We start from the raw sequence: 22,897 nt of genomic DNA, 5'->3' as shown, positions 1-22,897 counted from the left end.
CCATGCCGGCCTTTACCCCATGAAAGCCTTCTAGTGCTCTATGGTTGCACTGTGGTTAATCATCTACGTAGCATCTGTATTTGCATAGCATTTCCACTTGTGTTTGTCTCACAAGATCTTATTCTGAAGCATTTGTTTGTCTCACCGATTCTTGTCCTCTAAAACTTCTAAAGCCATTACAAGTAATAAGAGTGGAAAATGGACACCTCTGGGGCCTTTGCTTATTGAAACACTTGTGGGGACGGTTTCCTTTGTTGTGATCTTTGCTGTTTGCCACCGATATGTGCTCTCCATAAAATTTTAAATTCTTCTCCTGGATTCACTCTCCAATAAGAAAGGCCATTCAAAATTGTTTGAAGGCTGTTTCTGCGTCCGAAAGATATTACTGCGGTCTTCCTTTTTTTTTTTTTTTTTTCTGAGGATGTATTTTAGTGCATTTGTTATAAATCCTGGGTGGCCCCATCTTTTTCCTCTTTGGGAATATAACCTGTTTGGTCTACCTGTATTATTTCAGAAGTACAGTTTCTCAAGCATTCAGCTCATATTGTGGATGCCATTCTCTCCTTATCTACAAATGCCGGAATCCAGAAACAGTTTGGGCAGAACCCATTGGGTATACTCTTGAAGTTGGGTTAAGCTAAGCTTGAAGCTTCTTAGAAATATTCCGAGTTCAAATTCACCCAGTCTTTCTGCCTATACTTTCTAAGATTAGAATGTTTATCCAGAATCAGTGAGCCATAAAATGGCCAATTGCTTTCTCTTGACAAGTGATTAGGCTATATAAGTAACTTTTACTATAGTCTGTGGAAATCATTTTCCTTTCCTTTTATCTTTTCATTCCCTTAGTTTTCTCTTAATTTTTTTTATTTCCTTAAAAAAATAGGATATTTATCAGTTGGGTCTAGTATCTTCGGGATAACTTTGAATAATATACAATAGTAAAATATGAATGGGGCTTTCACATGAAAGTAGAATTTAATCTAAATGCATTTAATTATCAGCTGCATAGATAATTCTGCAGAAACTACTGTTCATAAATCACAAAGAATGCCACCTAATGCATAACTGTAAAAGAGGGACGTTAAACATAATTGGAGGAAGTGGCGGTGGACTGTGGTTGGAATTGGCATATCTCCTGGCTATTAAGCTTTACTGCAATGAAACTGAATGCATTCCAAAGATTTAAGTCTCAAAAGGAAAGGTGCTGGGTACGAGTGATTCCTAGGGCTTTATCACAGTATGCAACCTGTCTTCTGCAGTCTTTGAAGTGATGATTTGCTTTCTGTATGAATGAATTGATTTAGAGGAGCAAAGTTGAAATACACACACACATTTGCACATACAAAATATATACACAACTGTATGAGCACATTATCCAAAATACAATTAAACTAGTATTGATTTGCATCAGTTAATCTCTGCCATGCAGAGCGGTTAATATTTCACATAGTTCATTTTTGCTTTAATTCATACAATGTACATTTCGTAAATACAGTTCTATCTGAAATAAAGTATATCAACACGACAACATTCTGTTTCCTCATTTAAATGAGAAACTTTCTACCGTTTCCAGTCAGCAGCCTTGTGTCTGAGAGACAGGGACCGAACCCTACAGTAAAAATACCTTACAAGAAAGGATGAACTTGGGGATATTTCATACAAAATACAAATGTTATAATAAAAAGACAGCTGAGTAATTTTTAAAATTAAAAAAATTATCAGGATTTTTGGAATATCTAGTTGGAGGGGGAAAAAAATCTCTGAACAAAGATAAAGGTGTGTGTATGCTGCAGAGTTCATACAGACATTTACAGATGTGGGCTGTGGGGGGGAGGGAATTGATAATGGTCCTTGGACCAAAAGATGACTCAGTAGAAACCCAAGGAAAGACATCTTAGAGCAGGGATATCAAACTCGCATCGTCACGTGACGTATCACAACTTTTTTCCCCCTTGGCTAAACTGGGTGTGGTTATGGCTAGCGCGTGATGCATCTGGCCCCTGAGCCGCGAGTTTGACACACCTGTCTTAGAGGCACAGAGCTCTCTGGTTTGGCCTCTGCCTATGTTTCTTTCAGATCCCTCATGTAGATTCAGGGGGTAGGGAAATGTGTTGAGTTCTTCCAAACAAAACCTGGCTGTGGAGGTGTATACCAGTGAAAGATGTTAGATTGGATGCAAGCATGCATCCACACCAAATAACAGGATTCCTTGCTGTCCCTATCAACGAAGTGGAAGTTTGATAGCGTAACAAGAAAAAAGAAACCAACCCATGTCTGGTCTTCCACGGTCAAATCCCAAAATGGCTATGGATGCAAACTTGCCAGGACAACTGGAGATAACTGCATCATCTTCAAGTTTGTTCCAGAACAACCTATATTGGTTATCTTTTATATCAAGCTAAGAAGAAAAACTTGGAATTAGTTCAATTTGGAAGAACTAAGAAAGCTCTTTGATGCTTCAGCTATGGCATAGGGATGAGGCAGAAGCATCATCCTGTACCTCAAAAACGTAGGTGGGATGATGGGAAGAATAGGGAAGTTGGTTGTGTTCTTTTGTGCCAAAGAGTTGTAACAAGATAAAAGTTAAAAAAAAAAAAAAAACTCCCAGTGTGGAGGGTCAGGGGGAGGAAAAATATGGCTGGTATGGGGGACAATAAAGGGTTAGGAGTTTCCTCTCATTAGAGCCAAAAGGAGGACCCAGTTTGTGGGGGCAATAAGCTGACTTTGTATAAATATACAAAAGTATGAAGGCTATTGCTTAACGCATTGTATTGCATTTTCACTTTCTGACAGGAACAACTCAACTGTCAGATGCTGTATCAGACTTTTTTTTAATCCCAAGAGATTAGTAGTATCTGAAGCCAGAAAAAGGATTTGGGGATGGGGGTGGAATCTTCCTAAGAACCTCTAAATGCTTCTGTTTCCCATCCCTCTTTGTCATGGTGCCTTCCTTGACTTTTTCTCCTTTAGGCTAAATCTTGCATGATACCCCATCAAGTGATAAGCATTTACAGATCCTTCAACAAGAAACATAAAAAACTTCTTCCTTGGGAAAATCTTCCTGTAGCCACTTTTTTGTCTGCCAAGTCATGTCATAACCTGACTACTTCCTCTTTGCTCCTTTTTCATTAATTGCTGTCAGAAAGTTTACCCCACCTAGAACATTTGATCTCTCTTCTAACTGAAAAAACACCTTGAAAGCACATCCTTCAAAAACACTTCCCCCAATTACAGTGAAAAGGGATACCGTTTTATCCTTTCCAGCCTACTAACTTTCCTCCAAATTTCAATCCATTGTGCTGAGAAAGAGTTTCAATTGTATGTTTTCCCATATTAATCAGAGATAACAGCTTACTTTTGTAGAACTTTAGAACTGGAAGGGGCTTCGTAAGCCTTTCAGTGCATTCCCTGCTCAAGGCAAAATTAAAAGATTTATTTATTTGCTTATACAATTTCAGTGGGGTCTGATTCCTTGATGAATTTGGTGATGCGTTAAAAAAAAGAGCCTGGCTGTCTGGGCGAACAATTCAACCAATTATAAACCAAATATAATTAAAGAGAGCTTGGCAACCACCCTACCACATGACCTGTGAGACTAGTCAGGTGTTTATTGGATTCATGAATGTCATAAGGGTGGGAGCTGCACAAATCTCTTAGGGGAATATCATTCCAGAGGGCAGGTGCTACAACAGAATAGGACTGCTTTGTGGTCCTGTACAATAAACCTGTTTAATTGATGGGGATCCCAAACACACTCAGCCTTCTTGATTGTATAAACAATTGGAGATAAACAGTCCCTTATATACAGTAGTCAAGATCTACATCATGAAGGGCTTTAAACATGAAATCAGAAGCTTGAATTGCATCCTGATAAGTGGCTAACTAGTTTCCATGTCACCACCTCCAGTGAATGAGAGCCCCCCACTTATCTAGTAATTAGTTCCATTCAGGGATGGGTTCTAAAATTTTTTACTACTGGTTCTGTGGGCGTGGCTTATTTTGTGGGCATGGTTCAATGGTCATGTGACAATTCTTTAGGATTTAGCAGAGGTACTGGTCTACCAGGCTTTTAACTGCTTGCAGGGCTGTACCGATCTACCCATTTGTTTTTGGAGGCACCGATCTACCCATTTGTTTTTGGAGCGCACTGGTCTACCACCACATTGCCTTTTAACACTGATCATCTGTAGGGCGGCCCTTTGAAGCCCCGCGGCAAGAGTTTAAACAGTTTTTTTCCTTTTAGCCAATCAGCTGGGACTCGGGAGGCAGTGAATAGATTGGGAGTGGGGCCAAATAAAAGGTAATAATAAAGCGGGGGGGAGGGTGGGGAGGCAGGAGGGCCCAGCTCCCGAACAAAGAGAATCGGTTCGGTGACATCATATCGTCATCGCTACCAGCTCGGCCGAACCAGGGGGAACCCACCACTGGTTCCATTGTCTTCTATTTGGAAGTGCTTTCTGTATTGTGTCCCAACCACTACAATGACACAGGAAATGCTTCCTCTCTTAGGTTACATAAAAATGCTATTTTATGTATGTACACAAACACAAATTGGCCATAGCCACACACTTGGATATCTGTGTTGCTAAGTTCCTATAGCCTCTAGGCAGTCCACACATCTACAAAGGGAAGTGCTCTACTGACAAGCAAAGTCAATATGGAAGCCAGACTCACTTAACTTCATTACTAATTTAATAAAAACAATGATTCACTTAAGAAAGTGGCAAGAAAAGTTGTAAAATGAGGCAAATCTCACTTAACAAATTTCTTACTCAGCAACATAAATTCTGGGCTCAATTGTAGTGGTAAATCAAGGACTACCTGTGCATCAAAAATCTGATGATTTATGTGGGATTGAAATTTGGCAAATTGGGTATTGCTTCAGTTCTGTCATACCATCACCTGGAGGTTCAGTAGACTGGTCCCATCTTAGCCCTCCAGAAGCTAGGTAGATTGACCCAGGGTGAAATCCAGCAGGTTCTGACAGATTCTGGAGAACCGGTAGCGGAAATTTTGAGCTGTTCTGAGAACCAGCAAATGCCACCTCTGGCTGGCCCCAGAGTGGGCTGGGAATGGGGATTTTGCAGTATCCTTCCCCTGCCACGACCACCAAGCCATACCATGCCCACCAAGCCACACCATGCCCACCAAGCCACGCCCACAGAACCAGTAGTAAAAAAATGTGGATTTCACCACTGGATTGACCCCTCATTTGGCTGCTGGGTATCAGATAAACCAGTCCCACCCTAGCCCTCTGAAGCCTGACTACACTGGTCCTATCACTGACTGGTGGAGAGTGGTCAGCCACAGTCAAGTTGGCAGGAAGTCAGAAGTTGATCCCTCTCCCACTACTTTGTTGCCCTTGGTCATTCTCTTTTTCTGAAATAATGACCTGATATGTTATGATTTGTTTATCCCTAAATCTCCACGCACCCCAAATGCCTTCCTTAAAAGACTAGTCTTTCTGGTCCTTTGGGGGGCATGATCAGATATCCGGAGGGAAGCAATTCCCTGACAGGACTATTACTGAGAAATCTCAGCTCCAAGTCTTTGTAGATGGAATTACCTCAAAAAACAGTCTCAGCAAGCTCTTGCTTTCTGATCTCATTAGATAGGCAGAAGCAGAGGCAGATATCCCGGTCCTGAGTCTGGATATCCTGGATCAATTCTTATTTCTTAAGATTAATCCAATTCCCTCCTTCTTTCCAATTCTCTAATCATGTTGGTTCCTTTCTCTGTACCCAAGATAGTTTCTTTGATTTGTTTTATCAACTCTGACGCCAGAATGTAACTCTTGGGGTGGGACTAAGTAATGCAAGATATACAGAATCATTACTTTCCATGGTTGAGAAATCATATTTCTGTGGATGGAATCTAAATTTGCCTTTGTTGGTTTAGCAATTCACTGCTAACTCAGACTGTGATCAAGTGGACTAATTACCTATACCACTTTAATTTATTTACTATTACCTATCATATACAGATAGTCCTCGACGTACGACCACAATTGAGCCCATAATTTTTATTGCTAAGTGAAACATTTGTTAAGTGAATTTTGCTCCATTTTACGACCTTTCTTGCCACACTTGTTAAACGAATCATTGCAGTTGTTAAATTAGTAACATGGTTGTTAAGTGAATCTGGTTTTCCCATTGACTTTGCTTGTCAGAAGGTTGCAAAAGAGGATCACATGACCCTGGGACACTACAACGGTCATAAATGTGAGTCAGTTCCCAAGCATCTGAATTTTGATCATGGGGATGCTGCAACAGTTGTAAGTGTGAAAAACAGTCATAAGTCACTTTTTTCAGTGCCGTAATTTTAAACGGTCACTAAGTGAACTGTTGTAAGTAAAGGGCTACTTGTATCTATGCTTTTGATTTATTTTTCCTAAAGGTAATACTTTTACATTTGGTATTCTTATCCTATGCCACAGACATGTGAAGTAAGTGTTGTTCAAAGTATTAGTATTTATTTCTGGATAGACAGAGTATACCACCAATGAGTAAGTCCCATTGAATTCTGGGATTTATTTCTGAAGATACAGACTGTGCTGTTCATCTTGCCACATCTGGCATTCTGAGGAGATTTGTGTAGACATTCTAGAACACGGGTGTTAAAGTCACGTTGCCACGACACATGATGTAGCAGGACTTTTTTCCCCCCATCGCTAAACCAGGCATGGGCATGGCCAGCACATGATGCACCTGGCCCGCAGGCCGCGAGTTTGACAGCCCTGTTCTAGAACTACAAAAGGATTATATTTTACCCAGTGGTGAAATCTAAAATTTGTTACTACTGGTTCTGTAGGCGTGACTTGGTGGGGGAAGGTAATGTGACTGGGTGGGCATGACCAGTTTTTTTTTTTTTTTTACTTTTAAAACCATTTTTTCTACAATCTCTTCGGCGAAGAGGTTGTAAAAAATGCTTTTAGAAATTTTTTTTAAAAGCATCTGATGATTGTGCAGCTCAGCTGGGCATGAGGGGGGAAGGGATTTTTGCTACTGGTTCTCTGAACCACCCGCCTCCATCGCTACCGGATCAGGTGATCCGGTCCAAACCGGGAGCATTTCACCCCTGATTTTACCTCAGACCTAAATACACCTTAATTGGATTATTTCAGAATTACGGGGGAGGGGTGTTGCGGAAAAACCCTTACTTCCGTTTTGAGATTTATAATAGGGAATATATTCTTTGTGCTTCTCAAAAGGTGACTGGCTCTTTTCAAATACGAAACCTCATACCCTAAAGAGGCAATACTTTTTGCAGAGAATAGTTTTGGCAGCTTAAAAGAGTGAGATGTAACAGAGTGAGAAGAGATATTATAATTGGCAGCCAGACAAAAATAAAACCTTTTTTTAAAAATGCCCCTTACACCTGAAGGCCCTCATGTTTTGATGATATCCTGCCGGTGCAATTTGAAGCAGTTCTGAACATTTGCTAAAAAAAAAAGAGAGCGAGCAAGAATGCTTAGTTGTTCCTGTATGTTATGTATCTTTCATTCATCAAGCTATGTACTATGGGGATACTTGTTGAAGCAGCAAGATTTCCTTCTAAAAATTAGATTTAAAAACAGGGTGTCAGGAAATGAGTTGATTTCCAGTTGAGCTACCTTAATTCTTTTCTACTTAAGGTGATGGAAAAAATTAAATTCCAAAAGTATTTCAAATAAATGCAAATCAGCTTCTTTGCCATTCTTTGCTTTTCATGTTGGTTTTTTTCCAAGCCGGTCTTATATGTATTCGTCACCTGGCAAAACAGCTTAGGCAATCTAGACAGCAGGGTATTATTTTTGAGAATGGAGCTGTTGTTTGCTATAGAGGAAAATGGCTTTATTCCACCCAGTCTCACAGCAACCACCAGCACCTTCAGGTCTGCTGTGACTGGCCAAAGATCTAAGAACTTCTCTGAATATTAAACAGTGTTCAAATATCCTAAGCAGAACCCAGAAAAAGAAGCAAAGTTTGCTCTGTAAGTGGTCATTCCACAGAAGGCGAGCGCTGCGGTTATTTTTCTACGTTCAGCAAATTGTCTTATTTCATTTCAGAATAATATATTTTAAAATATCAACTTTAAGCAAAACATAGCCAGTGTGATGCAGACCAAAGGCTGGATAAAATCAAAGGCATTTGCCACAGTGGCCATCTACATGCTTATGAGATCTCAAGACTGGTCCAAGCCACTCAGAGAGTTTCATAGGTAGACAAAGATTTGAACTGAATCTCTCCAGAAAAAGTCCTAAGTACCACATTCTGATTTTTTGAGACAGTGTCTGTATCTGGTGCCTTTAAGACTAGTCTTGAAGATCTGGGATAATATCCCGGGCTAAAAATAGAATTTTGTACCCATCAGCTGTCAAACTGATAGTCCCAACCAAGCTTTTAATGAAAAGTATGTTCAGATATATATAAATGGGTTGCTGCTGCAGTTCTAATGTAAGCTCTAACGTGGTCCTTTCTTGTAAATTGCTCTCTCCTTGTTACTCAAAATTTCTCTGACACTAGAACGATAGAGGATTCTATTATTTTTCCAGCTGGTTGAGATTCTAAGCGCAAGAGTACTTAGAATTAGGGATGTTGATTAAAAATTAATCAGTGATTTTTTAAAAAAAGTATTTAGCATTAAATAACACGGAACAGACTTATCTCAGGCACACGGCATGCACTACAGTAGACTCCTCCAAAAGAATTTTGTGAACCAGTCTTCTCTGTCTGATAAACTCCAGATGACGGCTACAGTTTCCACCATCCCATATTAGCCACTTGTTGGGCATAAATGCTAACTAACCAACAATGGATTGGCATCAAATTGGAGGAGATCACGTCCAAACCTTTCCGTCTACCTCCCATCCTTTCAAAAAGTAGCATCATTGAGACTTACTGCTTAGACATCTTGTTTAAAAGCCGGTTACTTTGGAGGCACTGGAATGCCCGCTGTTGAGGAATCATTGACCTTCTTGGCAAAGATTGTTTCCTTCTTGCTTTGCATCAGAGTTTCTTCGGAATCCAGGAGTGTGAAGCCTTGGCTTTTATTGAACCAATTAATGTCAAACCCAACTCTGCCATCCCGAATTGAGACCTTTCAGCAAACGGGAACAGGCTGCATGTTCCCGGCCTGGAACGAGTGAGCAAACTGACTGCTTTATGCAAAGCATATTGTTTCTTTTAAAGTTTGCAGTGGGGCATTGCTACTTATTTGCCCATGTGCTTAATGGATGGCTCTGCTTTTTATCGATGTATTGCAGCGTTGTTTCTAATTTACTGATCTTTGGTCTTACGATTTGATTTGGTTTCCGAGAAAGGATTGTGTTTACTTTCTCAAGCTTTCACTCATTACGCATTTAATATATTTTTGGCTCTTTAAAGTTACTTATGTAAAAACAACATTGGGTTGCTAAGTTTTTTGCTTTTTTTTCCGTTTTTTTTTTCTTCTTTCTTTTGCATTTCTCCCGATTCGCCTTCTCTTTTCTTGACAATAAAAATTTAGGCTTGAAGAAATTTGATTTTCCTACTACCCATTGCTATGCATCAAATCCAGGCTAGTAGCTGGGTGCTGTATGACTCGTTAAAATAAATTTTATTATCAAAGTGTGCGTTTTGAGTATATGTATGTTGCATGTGTAACGGAACCTTTGTTAATTTTTAAGATAATAGCATGAAAGTTGCTATGAATAAACAACTCAAGATGGCAGATTATTTGTGGCAGAATTTTTTGTCATTTATTTTACACACACACACACACACAATTTTTTACCATGCAGTTTAACTATAAATATCTGCAATTTATATACAAATAATGAAAGTATTTGCCAGTTTAAAATCTAAAAGATTCAGTCTAATGGTAAATAATAGTGATAATGAACAACTGGGGCAGAAAAACAAATTTACCTTTTAAGTATATTCCTCACAGTGACTGGGACTGCTTTTGTCATTAATTTGAGGTCTTTAAAATTTTAAACAGGCCTTAATATGTTTATATTTTTCTTCAAACTACATTGTTTAAATGCGTGTTCTCACTCAAAATATTTTGGATGGATTTGGAAAAGTATGCTGTAAAACCCAGGAGAATATCTAAACAGCTTGCAAAAATACATGAAGTGAGTGGTAATTACATAGAAAAAATATGTATATTATGGGAAAAGTGCATTCAGAAAATGTAATGCTTTGTTTTAAAGTTTACAGAACTTTAAAACAAATTGATAGGGAAATGGAATGAAGCCAATAAAAGAAACTGAAACTTAATGTATATAGTACTTAGTACTAAATAAAGTACTGTATGTACAGAAATGTGTATGATGGGCAGGTATCAAACATTGAAACTTCCCGTATAGTAGTTAAATCTTAATCGTAAAAAAAGTTTACACTTTAGATCTGTAAAAGTTTTCATGAATGATACAGGAAAGTAATATTAAAATCCCAGTATAAGTCCTTTACAAAGGGGACAAAGGGAAGATTTGGAAATCCCAGGGGTATCCACGGAGGGGAGGTGTCACGATCTGCAAGATGATGGACATGGCATTACAATTCAAGCCCCAACCTCTATGTTCTTAGAAGAAGACAAGACCATGGATCTTCAGACCGCAGCTATCATCTCTCAGATTTCAATGCTGCTGGCAAATCCCATTTGTGTTGTCTTCACTATATGGAAGGAAATAATATATATATCATGCTATTTTTAAAATTTCTCAAGGACAAAATAATTTCCCTTTAAAACCCAGTATTTACTTCCATCATTTTTTTTTTCCACTACCTTTTGAGCTGTCCTGGTCAAAACCTCTAGTCTTTTCATTGTTGCCTCTGTTGCCTATTCTATTTTTCCTTCTAAATGAGCTGACAGATTGCTGGTGCCCCAACATGTTCCCTTGGTGAGTCTTTAAGACAACTTAGAAAGCCGTACTTTCATTGTCTTTGCTTTTCTGAGATGTTTTCACACTGCTTGAAAACGACAGGATTTTAAATTCCAGAATTTGTGTATTTGGTTGAGTGCGAAGCCCTTCAGCAATACATTCTGCTCAATGCATAGTGGTTAAGAATGGCTCCTTTAGAACTAAAGAGTGTATCAGGCAAAGATGAAAAAATGTACAGAAAAGAAACAGTCACTGGAATAGTAAAATTAACTCTATGGATGTTAAGTAAAACCGGTTATCAACAGAAGGTAAAGATTTCTACAACTCAGGAACTCAGCTGAATCAGAGTTCCTGATTGGATTTTAAACTCCATCAAAGAAAGTCATTTGCAATTCTTTGCATTATCCAGAACATGCGTGGATTTCTTTAGAGACCCGAACATGTGAGTATGGGCTCATGAGCATCCTCCAATTCTCATATACATGTTAGCCCTGTACATGAGCAGAGGAACACCCCTCTAAGCCTGAAATAAAATGAAATATCCTTAGAGGATATAGACATGAAAAAGCCTCTTACTAGTCACACTTCTCAGTTCGTTCATTTGTGCATGCATAAAATGCATACTTCAACCCTTACCTGTTATTTCTCCATCCCTTTGAATGTATTACATAGTTAAACCCCCGAATTCTCGAACGATCACCCTTAAGCCTCAAGGAAAACCTCACAGGCACAAAGCAATCACGATGATGGGGGCCAGATATGCCGAGGAGACACTCTATTAGGTTTCTATTCCCAATGGGCTAAACTAACTATTATTAATTCAGTGCCTGAAGTATTACAAATGTGCCCCATTAGAGCAATACACCATCTGGCTAGACTCATTGTGTAGGAAGCCAGCTCATTCCAACGAGTCAGACTCCTTGCTATTTTTGTAGTACTGGCAGAAGCCATTGGCACATTACCCAGAAATAATACTAATAAGGAAAAAAAAAAAAGAGCGAGAACAATCATTAATAAGCAAAGTCACAATTTTGGAACAGCGCTAGCCAGCAAACATGGCAGCGCTCAGGGTGCAATGAGCCAGCAGGGGCAGATCCCAAGCAGAATTTGACCAGAAGCTTATAAAATGGTGGAATCAAAAAGTGGAATTAAACAGAAGGAGAAAATGCTGTGTTCCTCTCACTTTGGGATTGCCACTGAAACTATTTTCTTGTTTATTTTTTTGAGTGGGGTTGATAAAGGTTTGCTCTGCACACAGCTTAGCCAGATGGAAGGCAGCTTTTGAAAGCAATTTGGAGAAAAATGCTGGTGGCAGGAGGGATTTAATTCCTTTCTCTTGTCTGCTCCTTCCTTCCTTCTATTCCAGAACAAGAATGGGCCATCATCATGTATGGTAGCCCTGGGCAAAGTTGCTTCTGACCAACCTCTTCCCTCCATTCACATGCATACATAGTGAGGGACATTATAACCTGGCTGTTCTCTCATCACCACATTTTCCATGTCACCCTGGCTACAAAATATACTCTCTGAAAAAGTGATAAAGAAAAAAAAAGAGAGAGATTTCAACTCGTATCTACCCCAGATACTCTTTTTGACACAGAAGCTTTACTTTAGTCTAACCATATTAGGTCCTTCTGCCAACCATGAATTAATGTACAACACACAAGGAGGAACATTTGATCTCTAAAGATAGCAGAATATGGTGAACAGATTCAAGAAGCATTTGTACCCGTTCTCTCATATAGCATTTTATAAGATGTACACCATCCCTGCAATATTGACCAACCTCTCAGTGCTGTGATAAAAGTGGTTAAAACTCTGAACTCTGAAATGCCAGTGGATTGTATTGCTACTCCATCCTAAAAAAGCTGCTACCTTCAAATATAAACCTAGCATATATTATGATGACATTCAGTCATACTAGAGCAGTGTTTCTCAACCTTAGCAGTTTAAAGATGTATGGATTTCGACTCCCAGAATTTCCCAACCAGCAATCATTTTGAAGAGGCGTGTCTTTATGACCCAATTTCCTCCTATCTCAGCCCACTGCAGTGGCAGCCTGAAATTATTTTATGTTGCTCTAGTGTTAAAGTACTGTTTCCCTTTTAACTGTAAATAAATCCAGCCATACAGCCCAGAACAGGGGTCCCCAATCCCCGGCTGCAACTTCCTACCGTGCTGTAGCCTATTTGGAATCGGGCTGTATGAGCATGTACGCCACGGGTGGGTTCTACTTACCTTTACTACCAGTTCACAATGGGATCGCATGCGCAGATCGCTGATGATGACATCTGGGGCGGTCGGTTCTTGCGAACCGGTCCGAACCAGGGGCAACCCACCACTGATGTACGCGCAGCTCAATTTGCACAAGTTGAACTGCAAATCTGTGCACATGTGTGCCGGCCCACCATTCATGTGGCCTAGTTCTCTTCTCCTCTCCCCCGCCCCCAATAGGCTGCCAATCAAAAAAGGTTGGGGACCACTGGTCTAGAATGCTTGGATATTGCTGGTGGCCTTAATGCACTATTCCTAGGTTTATGGGAGAGGCCCAATTTATGCCAGTCAGCTGAAGGATGGAAGGCATGGACCATTGACTATGAGAAGAGTCCTGGTGCTTATCCATCTGGTTTACAAAAATCCAGACCATCGCTACATGGTAATACATTTTACCATGCCTAGATGGGATATTCCCAAAGTTAAAAAATATTGGATTTAATTCTACTCTTAAGACTGATGTTGTCAAAAGGTTGTTATCCTAACACAGCCGATGGAATCAATAATCCAAATGAAAGACATTATCAAAGACTATGGTACAGTATCAGGATTTAAATTGAACCAGAAAAAGACTAAGATGATAGTTAAAAATATGACACAAGATCGAAAACACGAACTTGAAAGGAGGGCAGGTTTTGAGATTGTACCAAAGGTTAAATATCTAGGAGTTCAGGTTGCAGCATCAAATATGAAATTGTTTCAAAATAATTACGAGGTGTTGTGGCGAGATGTACAGAAAGATATGGAGACTTGGAAAAAACTGCAGCTGTCTTTACTTGGAAGAATAGCAGCAGTTAAGATGAACATTTTGCCAAGATTTCTTTTTTTGTTTCAAATGATTCCGGTGCTTAAAAGTGATAAACAACTGAAAGCATGGCAAACTGGATTGAATAAGTTTGTTTGGAACGAGAAAAAACCGAGAGTGAAACTGAAAATTATGCAAGATGTTCCAGAAAAGGGAGGCCTTAAACTTCCAAACTTACAATTATATTATGAAGCAGCAGCTTTGACTCAAGCAAGTGATTGGTTTGGAAGGAAAAAGACTGGAATATTGAATATAGAAAGCTTTGATCTTGAATTTGGTTGGCATGCTTACTTATTTTATGAAAACAAAGTGGATAAAGTATTTTAAAGCCATATACTTAGAGACTCTTTGATGAGAGTTTGGAAGAAGCACCGATTCAAATGGGATTACAAAATACCGCTATGGCTGGATCTTGGTCATATTATGTGGAATACAAATATAATGTCACTCGTGGGGTTTTTATATAAAGAAGTTCTTTTTACAGATGCGGGCAGATGGCAACTGAAGACATTAGAAACATTGTTGGACGAAGGGATTAACTTAACTTGGTTACAGTATAATCAACTTCAACTGAGATGGAAAGAGGACCAAAAAACTGGTATTATGTTACATGAGGAAGAATTGGTTAGACATATAAAAGAGAAAGGTCCAATGCATATTAAAAGGCTTTATAATGTTTTGTTAGAAAGGGATTCAGAAACTGAATTAGTTAAATATTGTATGATTAAGTGGGCACAAAATTTTGCAGAGCCAGTGATGTTGGAAACATGGGAAAAAATTTGGGTTCAGAATGTTAAATTTACACAGTCGCAGAATTTGAGGGAAAAATTTTATAAAATGTTTTACAGATGGCATTTAGATCCTAAGAAATTGTCGTGTATGTACCCTAATGTTCAACCAAAATGTTGGAGATGTGACTGCTTAGATGCTACATATTATCATATGTGGTGGACTTGTAAGAAAGTGAAGGCTTTTTGGATAAAAATTTGGTGGGTCATGCAGAATGTTTTGAAGAAAAAAATCCAGTTTTCTCCACAATTGTTTCTACTGGGTATAGTTAAGGGTTTTACATTGGGTGAAACAAAGCTGATATTGTATATGATAACTGCAGCGAGATTACTGATAGGTCAATACTGGAAAAATGAAGACATGCCCACTATTGAGGAATGGACATTGAAGATGGCCAGCTTTGCAGAGATGGCGAAGATTTCAGCATATTTAAAAGATCGCTCACAAGAGACTTATGAATGGGAGTGGAAAAAGTGGATAGACTATGTGCAGAACAAATATCAAACCAGGAAGTATCAGATAGCTTTTAACTGAAAGTATTATATAAAGATAGAAATATTTGAATTTTGTGAAGATGAAAAAATATATTGGGGGAGGAGGGGTTCAAGTTTTATAAAAAAAGGGGGATTTTGATTTGGATTATATTCTGTGGAAGTCCGGGGGGGAGGGGTGGGTTAGGGAGGGTTAGGGGGGGTTAGGGAGGTTAGGGAGGGTGGGGGGGGGGAAATGGGGAGAAAATGTAATTGTAAAACTTTTTCAATTAAAAAAAAAAAGGTGAACAGCTACTCCTTGATTATACAGGAGGAAGAGAAGGAAGCACCCGTTCTTCAACATTATAATTCATAGGAATGAGTATCAGGCTTTCAAATATTGTAAAGCCGGGGTGTCAAACTCAAGGCCTGCGGGCCAAATGAGGCCCGTGGGGTGTTTAGATCTGGCTCATGGGGCCGCCCTGGAAACAGCGAAGGACTAGCCCAAGGTGCCTCTGCTAGTGAAAACGAGCTCCCAATTTCCGTTTTTGGCTGGGACGGCCTCCTGCCACCCTCTGCCAGCAAAAACAGAGCTCAGGAGGGCCACTGATAGAGCACTCGGGCCACCACAGGTGCCCCTGACATGAGTGATGTCAAGCTGGCCACGCCCACTCTGGCCATGCCCACTCTGGCCATGCCTCCCCCCATGGCCCCCCAAAGTCAAACATAACCCTGATGCAGCCCTCAATTAAATCGAGTTTGATACCTCTGCTGTAAAAAATTATTTCTTTCTGAGATGATGTTTATACTTGATTAAGAAAAAGTTTTCAAAATCAGTATAGCTGCTATTTAAGCAGTGTTCTTGAGAGGTTAAGATAATGGAGGAATAAATCCATCTCATTCTGTATCTTTGAAGTGAAAATTGTTTTCACTCACTTGCTACTGAAATGAATGTCAATGTTCCCGGATTCTTCTTGTTTATACATGACATTATATAATATAATGCAATGCCTGTTTGTGCAGGCAATACAGCTTTGTCTATAACTAAGCATCCTCAGATGGTTTAAGGTTATAGTTTTCAAAATTCCAAGCCTTTCACCATGTTGGCTCTTGGTTGAGGTTCCAGACTTGGAGTGTCCAAAATTGTTTTCACTCATTTCTTACTGTAATGAATGACAATGTCCTATATAACAAAAAATGTTCCCAGTTTCTTCTTGTTTATATATAAGCTGCAATACAATTGTGAAGATACACACCACATACTTTCTTCCATATCCCTAGGTAATATATTTATATATAGTACTGCTGTAGAAAACTTTTCAAATTATAATCTCTTTCTCTTTTTTCCATTGCTGTAGCATTCCACTTTAAGCTTAATACTTTAAAAGTTCAAAAAATATTAAATCTACATGCAAAGGGCCTCTTATCCTTAATCAGTTCTGAAGGTAAGCATCATATAAACTCTGTTTTTCTGTATCTCCAGTTCGCTCTTCAAACTCTGCCTTTCCGAAGGCTGCAACCCACCATCTGCATAACCTCCATTCTTCCAATTAGTACAGTTATTATCACTGAAGTTTTCCTCCAACTATCTTCTCCGCAACTCTCTTATTGTTCTGCCAATTTTGGAACTCTAATCCAACAACTCTGAAGCAAGGCATGCTGACTTCAAGCAGCAGGAAACCTAGGCCAGTGCCCCACCAGTTGCCTTCTGGATCAAGGTCAGAGTGACATCATCTGTCACCAGTGTTGGAGAAACAGCATGCAAACAGTGAAGATGCCTGAACTATGTCACAATATTGGGATCAAAAGAAACATATTGCAAATATTATAATAAGCCCAGTGATTTCGTTTGAAAGAGAATTATTTGAAGTCACAAACATCTGCTCAATAGTCCAAGGAGATTAGAAATGTCCAGTTATGAAAACATTCCAATTAAGGCCTTGGAATGCCTGGAATATTTTTCTAGCGATGTCAGTCTGACACAACTGATAACAACTGCGATATATTTCCCTTTATGTGAATTCTTTTGTTGGAAGACGATAGAGGTAAATATAAGCTACCTTTTTATTTTAAACTATTAACCTAATGGAAGAATAACTGATGTACAATTATACAGTTTGATTAGCAGGCACTAGTGTTATGTTTTAAAAAGAAAATTTTAAAGTATTTTCTCAGCTAAATTACAATGTAAAGAAGAAGTACAATGGTTTAAAACAGAAGCACCCCTTGATGTTTTAAATTCTAGTAACTAAAAAATAAAACACAATCTTGTCTTGAATTGGGACTGTTAACATTTGTTTTACAAAGGTATATTGTATCGGCAATTTTGTATCAAAAGGAGGCATTCCTATTAAATTCAATGAGGTTTACTTCTTACATAGATACTGTTTCAGATGCACCAGATTGTGTTACATACTAGTTCAGTAATACATTCCATTTACTGTTGCTAGAAATGGATTCTAAGCATTTACAATTCTTGGGAATTTCATTGATGGAAACCAAGTTGCCATTAAGATGTTTGCAAAAAAAATAGGAGTGGGGAATAGGATAAAAGACCAAAAAAAAAAAAAAAAGAGAGAGAGAGAGAGAGAGAGAGAGAGAGAGAGAGAGAGAGAGAGAGAGAGAGAGAGAGAGAGCAAAGATCTACTGAAGAAAGAAGATATCAGAAAGAGATGACATGAATACACAGAGGAAATATATAAAAGAATACCAAAATTGATAGCTTTGTCCTTTGAAGCACAGCCTGGCATTCTGGAAAGAAAAGTTACCGGTAAGTGGACCCTTAAAAATATTGCTAATATAAAAACAAAAAACAAACAAAAATGCAAAAAAGTAGATAAAATACAAGCAGAACTGTTCAAAATCTTTCAGGATGATGGAGTTAAAGTGCTGTTTGCAGTTTGTAAACGAGCATGGAAAATCTTGAATTATATACCAGTAGAAAAAAGATAGAGCAATGCTAAAAAGTGCTTGAACTACTTGTGCTTATTGCAACAAGCTGCTGTAAGAAACTTGCTTGCATAGACACAGAATACATGGAACACGGCTAATGTTATGGGATTCTCCATGTCAGTCCTCACAAACCCATGAACATTCTATACATTTCGTAATTAAGTCCTTCATCATTGCCACATTTTTCTTACCCTTTTCTGTATAATTGGTTTCGGTAAAAACATGCATGGTACTGATGCAAAGTGAAAGCAGACTTCCTACTTAATATCTTATCCTCAAGTCATGCATGCGTTCCCCCACAAAACTTACAGTTGATGGGCTTCTGTCCAGGATGTTCCAATTTATTCAGGCCACATAACCTGTTGTTAAAATATTTTTTTGTTTGCAAAAATTAACATGCAAAAAATAATTTATTGAAAAAATTATAATGAATACAAAATCAGATAAGGGATGTTATGAAAACTTGGTAGAACTAAAGGGACGGTGACCTAAAATAATTTGAGAAATGCTCTTTATCCATTTCCAATAGGTGCATGGCCAGTATAAGCAAAATACTGACCATATTAGCAAAATTTTTAATGTTTGTACTGCTCAGGTTTCCCAATAGTTCACGTACTGTGTATTATCTTGGAGGCTGATTACTCAGGAGGATAGAGATACCTCAGTAGATCTCAAATTCTTAAGGCTCTTTTCTTTATTTTTTATTTTTTTTAGTATTTGAAACTATGGCTTTGTTTCCATGGGAATCTGGCTAGGATCCCAATACAATTTTGATTAAACAAAATACTTGTGGAAATTCTCTGATTCATGGAAGTCCACAGATGAAAAGAAGGGAATGCTTTCCTTCTCGTTCGCATGATCTTTTAAAGTATGAGGAAAGGAGTGGCTGTAGGTTTCCTTTTAAGTTACAACTGTCTTTTGCCTCTTACACCTAACATATTCGATTCCCAGCTATTTAAACACCTATTAATAGTTTGGAAAAGTATACAATAAGTTATCCAGAATTATTTCTCTTTATATTTCATTATTTTCTGGGAGCAATTTGGATCCAGAGCATAGACTTGTTAAGTAAAGTGGAACTTCTTCATCCTAACTGCATTGTAAAGGATGCCCCAAGACAGTAAAAAACATGAAAGATTGACTTTGCAATTTGCTGATTAGATAAGTTTGTTGTTTTAGAAATGGCTAGTATATAAAATATATAAAACTAAAGAGTTGAGGCTGTACTGTACTATTTTTATTCTACTGCACTGAAAAAAGTTGGAAGTTAATGCTTTTTTCTTCTTTTGCCCCCTACCCCACACTTTTATTTCCCCATTTCCCTTCCTCATTTCTCTGCTATCTTTATTTTCATTTGTATGTTATATTAGAAATTTTAATTTAAAAATTATTATAAAAACAAAGGATTCCCTTTTGATAAGCAAGCCTAAATGCATTCTTAAGCAATATGCTGCAATTTATCAGGAACAGAATTCGGTACAAAGTTAATGTTATTAAAATGGATCTCAGCATTACCGTCTCTTTTCCATTTGATATTTAAATATTGTTGACTGCAACAATGTTTAGAAATCTAAGCAGCCTGATTGGCTGCCTACTACAAATCACTTACTAACCAGATCAAAATATCACATGTGAAACAGTGCAGAAGCTAATGCCTGCTTCCCTTCAAAGTTAGGAAGGGAGTTTGGAGATAAAATCATGTGAAAACCCCAGCATGGGGCAAGCAGGTATTTTGCTCCATTCATATGAATTGCTGTCATGTTATATCAATGTTTTAAAGTCAAGGAATGCAACAGAAGTCATTGCTGCTCAATAGAAGGCAAGATTGTGATGAACACATCCATAGAGGGAGAAGAAATGGTGCCAATGAAATACAAATGGGAAAGTTAGGTTGCCTTTGTTCTCCAGTATTCCTGTACTTGCTATTATTGTATGTGAAACCACTTAGAATAATTAAGGATCCTCACATGAAGGTTACAGAAAATATTTCAAATATATCCCACGTATGAGATTTCTCTTCTACCATTTGCATTTAACCAGGGAGGTATTTAAAATGTAAGGCATATTTAGACCATATGAAAGATTTCTTAATGTGAAATCTCACTTTTTCCAAAATACCTTCAGAGCAGGGGTGAAATCCAGCAGGTTCTGACAGGTTCTGGAGAACCGGTAGCAGAAATTTTGAGTAGTTCGGAGAACCGGCAAATACCACCTCTGGCTGGCCCCAGAGTGGGCTGGGAATGGAGATTTTGCAATATCCTTCCCCTGCCACACCCACCAAGCCATGCCCACCAAGCCACACCCACAGAACCGGTAGTAAAAAAAATTGGATTTCACCACTGCTTCAGGGGCAGGATGTTAAAGGTCCATTAATTTCATTTTCGGCTTAGCTTTCTTGTTCTGATGTATCACATTTGAGTTTGATTCAGATCCATAGATTTAACTCATACAACTGATCAGAATTTTCTTTTGGAACGGTCCCATCTATAAGTTCCTGTGAGAAACATACAGCATTACGAAAAGAGAGAATGTTGAGGGAAATCGATGGCTGCAGGATTTTCATTATCCTTTGCTTTTCTTAGTCCAAGAGGTCTGATTTATTGTTCTGTATAGAAAAGAAAGCCACCGTCCTTCCATTAAGCCACCAAATGATAAAAAGTTCCTACCAAATCATCAAGATGATCAAGATCATTCTCGTTTTTTGTACAATAGGCAGCTGGATGCCAGGAAGTTCATGTAATAGGGATGTTTTATTGAGGGTTCCTAAATGGAATTCAAAGATAAAGTAGGAATGAAGGGGCTGGCAGAAGGGACATGCTGCAGACCCCGTCAGTCAAGAAATTTTGGCTGGCGGGATCCAGAAGAAGAGCCTTTTCTGCCATGGCTCCTGCCCGCTGGAACATCTTCCGCCCCATCCATTCCGCTCCCACCAACGGGCTTGGGGTTCCAATGGGGTGTGGCATGTTAGAGATGGCTAATGGAGTAGATAACACTCGACTTCCTCCCTGTGTGTACTTTGCTCCCTCTCCATCCTGCTCACTTTTATTGCATTTTAAATTTAAGATCCTTGTTAATCATGTATAGTGCATTTTATTCAATGTCTATAAGCTGCACAGAGTAGCCTTTGGTGAGATGGGTAGCATACAAGTTTGATAAATATAAATAAATGAATGAATAGAGAAATAGATAATAAATAAATGTATAGGAAGTACTGTCAAAGTAGAGCGGAATTTTGATTTTCCTGAGTATTTAGGATACTCTAACGAAAACCTTTAAAGATTAACAATATTTATTTACACACTTACTCTAATATACAGAGCTTATATGCACAGCCCCTTTATACAGTTTTTAATATACATCTTCTCAGTATGCCTTTCTATTACAAAATCCCCCTGTTGTCCTCCTTTGTATAAATTTACTTGATTCAAGGGTTTTAAAAGTTACCCAATGTAAAATAACTCTCTTTCATTTTCTCCCTCCCTCCCTCCCTCCCTCCCTCCCTCCCTCCCTGTGTGTGTGTGTGTGTGTGTGTGTGTGTGTGTGTGTGTGTGAATGGTGGGTTGCCCCCGGTTCGCACCGGTTCTATAGAACCGGTAGTAAAACCGGCGGGAGGCTCCGCCCACTGACCCTGATATCATCAAAATGCTTCTGCACATGTCCTGTTGCGAACCAGTAATAAAGGTAAGTAGAACCCACCCCTAGTGTGAGTGTGTGTATGACTTACTGAAGTTATGTGGATCTTAGGTGATCCACTATGATGTGGCTTTTCACTTTATTAAAAGCATGTTGTACCCCTCTGATCCAGGAAAAGCATCTCAGCAAAGACATGGATGGATGTGTGTGTGTGTGTGTGTGTGTGTGTGTGTGTGTGAGAGAGAGAGAGAGAGAGAGAGAGAGAGAGACAGAGACAGAGACAGAGACAGAGACAGAGACAGAGACAGAGACAGAGAGACAGAGAGATCTTCCTTGATCAAAGAACCCACATTGTGAACAGTGGTTTCTGTATGAACATACATCAACTCCTATTGCCAGCAGAGCAAAATGATTTCACTGTTTTGAATCACAGCATCTGCTGGCTTCACAGAGATACCTGTTAAGTAAATCGCAACTTTCAAACTCTGTGCAGTCACTTTTATATCATCCTTAGGAAATTATAGAATTTTTGGATGCCTATTTTGCAGAGCAAATGGGATTTTGATTTACTTTTTTCCTAGAAGAAAGAATGCTAGTGTGTTTCAATATTGTCATTTGTACAAAGGTTTTTATCCCTATTCCGAATCTGAAAGATCTACTTATCTATCATAGTTGATAGCCATGAAGAAAGCTAACAATCTTCCTCCCAGAATTTTGCCTAATTACTTTTAACACCATCTGGACTTCGTAGCTATCCCTGGTATTTGGAACATTCAGTTTATATTAAGAATTTTCTTTTTTTCCCCAGTCCTAAATTGCCATGAAAGCTTTGGTTGTTAGTATTATGAGAAAGAGGGAGAGTTTTACCCATTTTTCCTCTTTCGATCATGCAGAACATCAAAACCTTGTATAACGTTCCCAATTAGTCATGTTCTTCCATCTACCCATCCCAAACCAAAAGAAAGGGGTGGGGGTGGGGGAGAACCCTCAAACCTGCTAAAAAGCCTGAAGCAATGCAGGCTTTCTTCATATAGAAGGTGAGCCAAACCAATGTATCATCTGGAAATTTGTCATTGCTTGCCTCCAAGCAGGTAATTTATGAAAGTTAATAACTCCTAATCCCAGTGG

Source organism: Pituophis catenifer, unplaced genomic scaffold (genome assembly GCF_029215685.1).
Source record: "Pituophis catenifer annectens isolate HBS135680 unplaced genomic scaffold, rPitCat1.0.hap2 SCAF_1, whole genome shotgun sequence".
Lineage (NCBI taxonomy): Eukaryota > Metazoa > Chordata > Lepidosauria > Squamata > Colubridae > Pituophis > Pituophis catenifer.
This window is presented reverse-complemented; position numbering follows the sequence as displayed.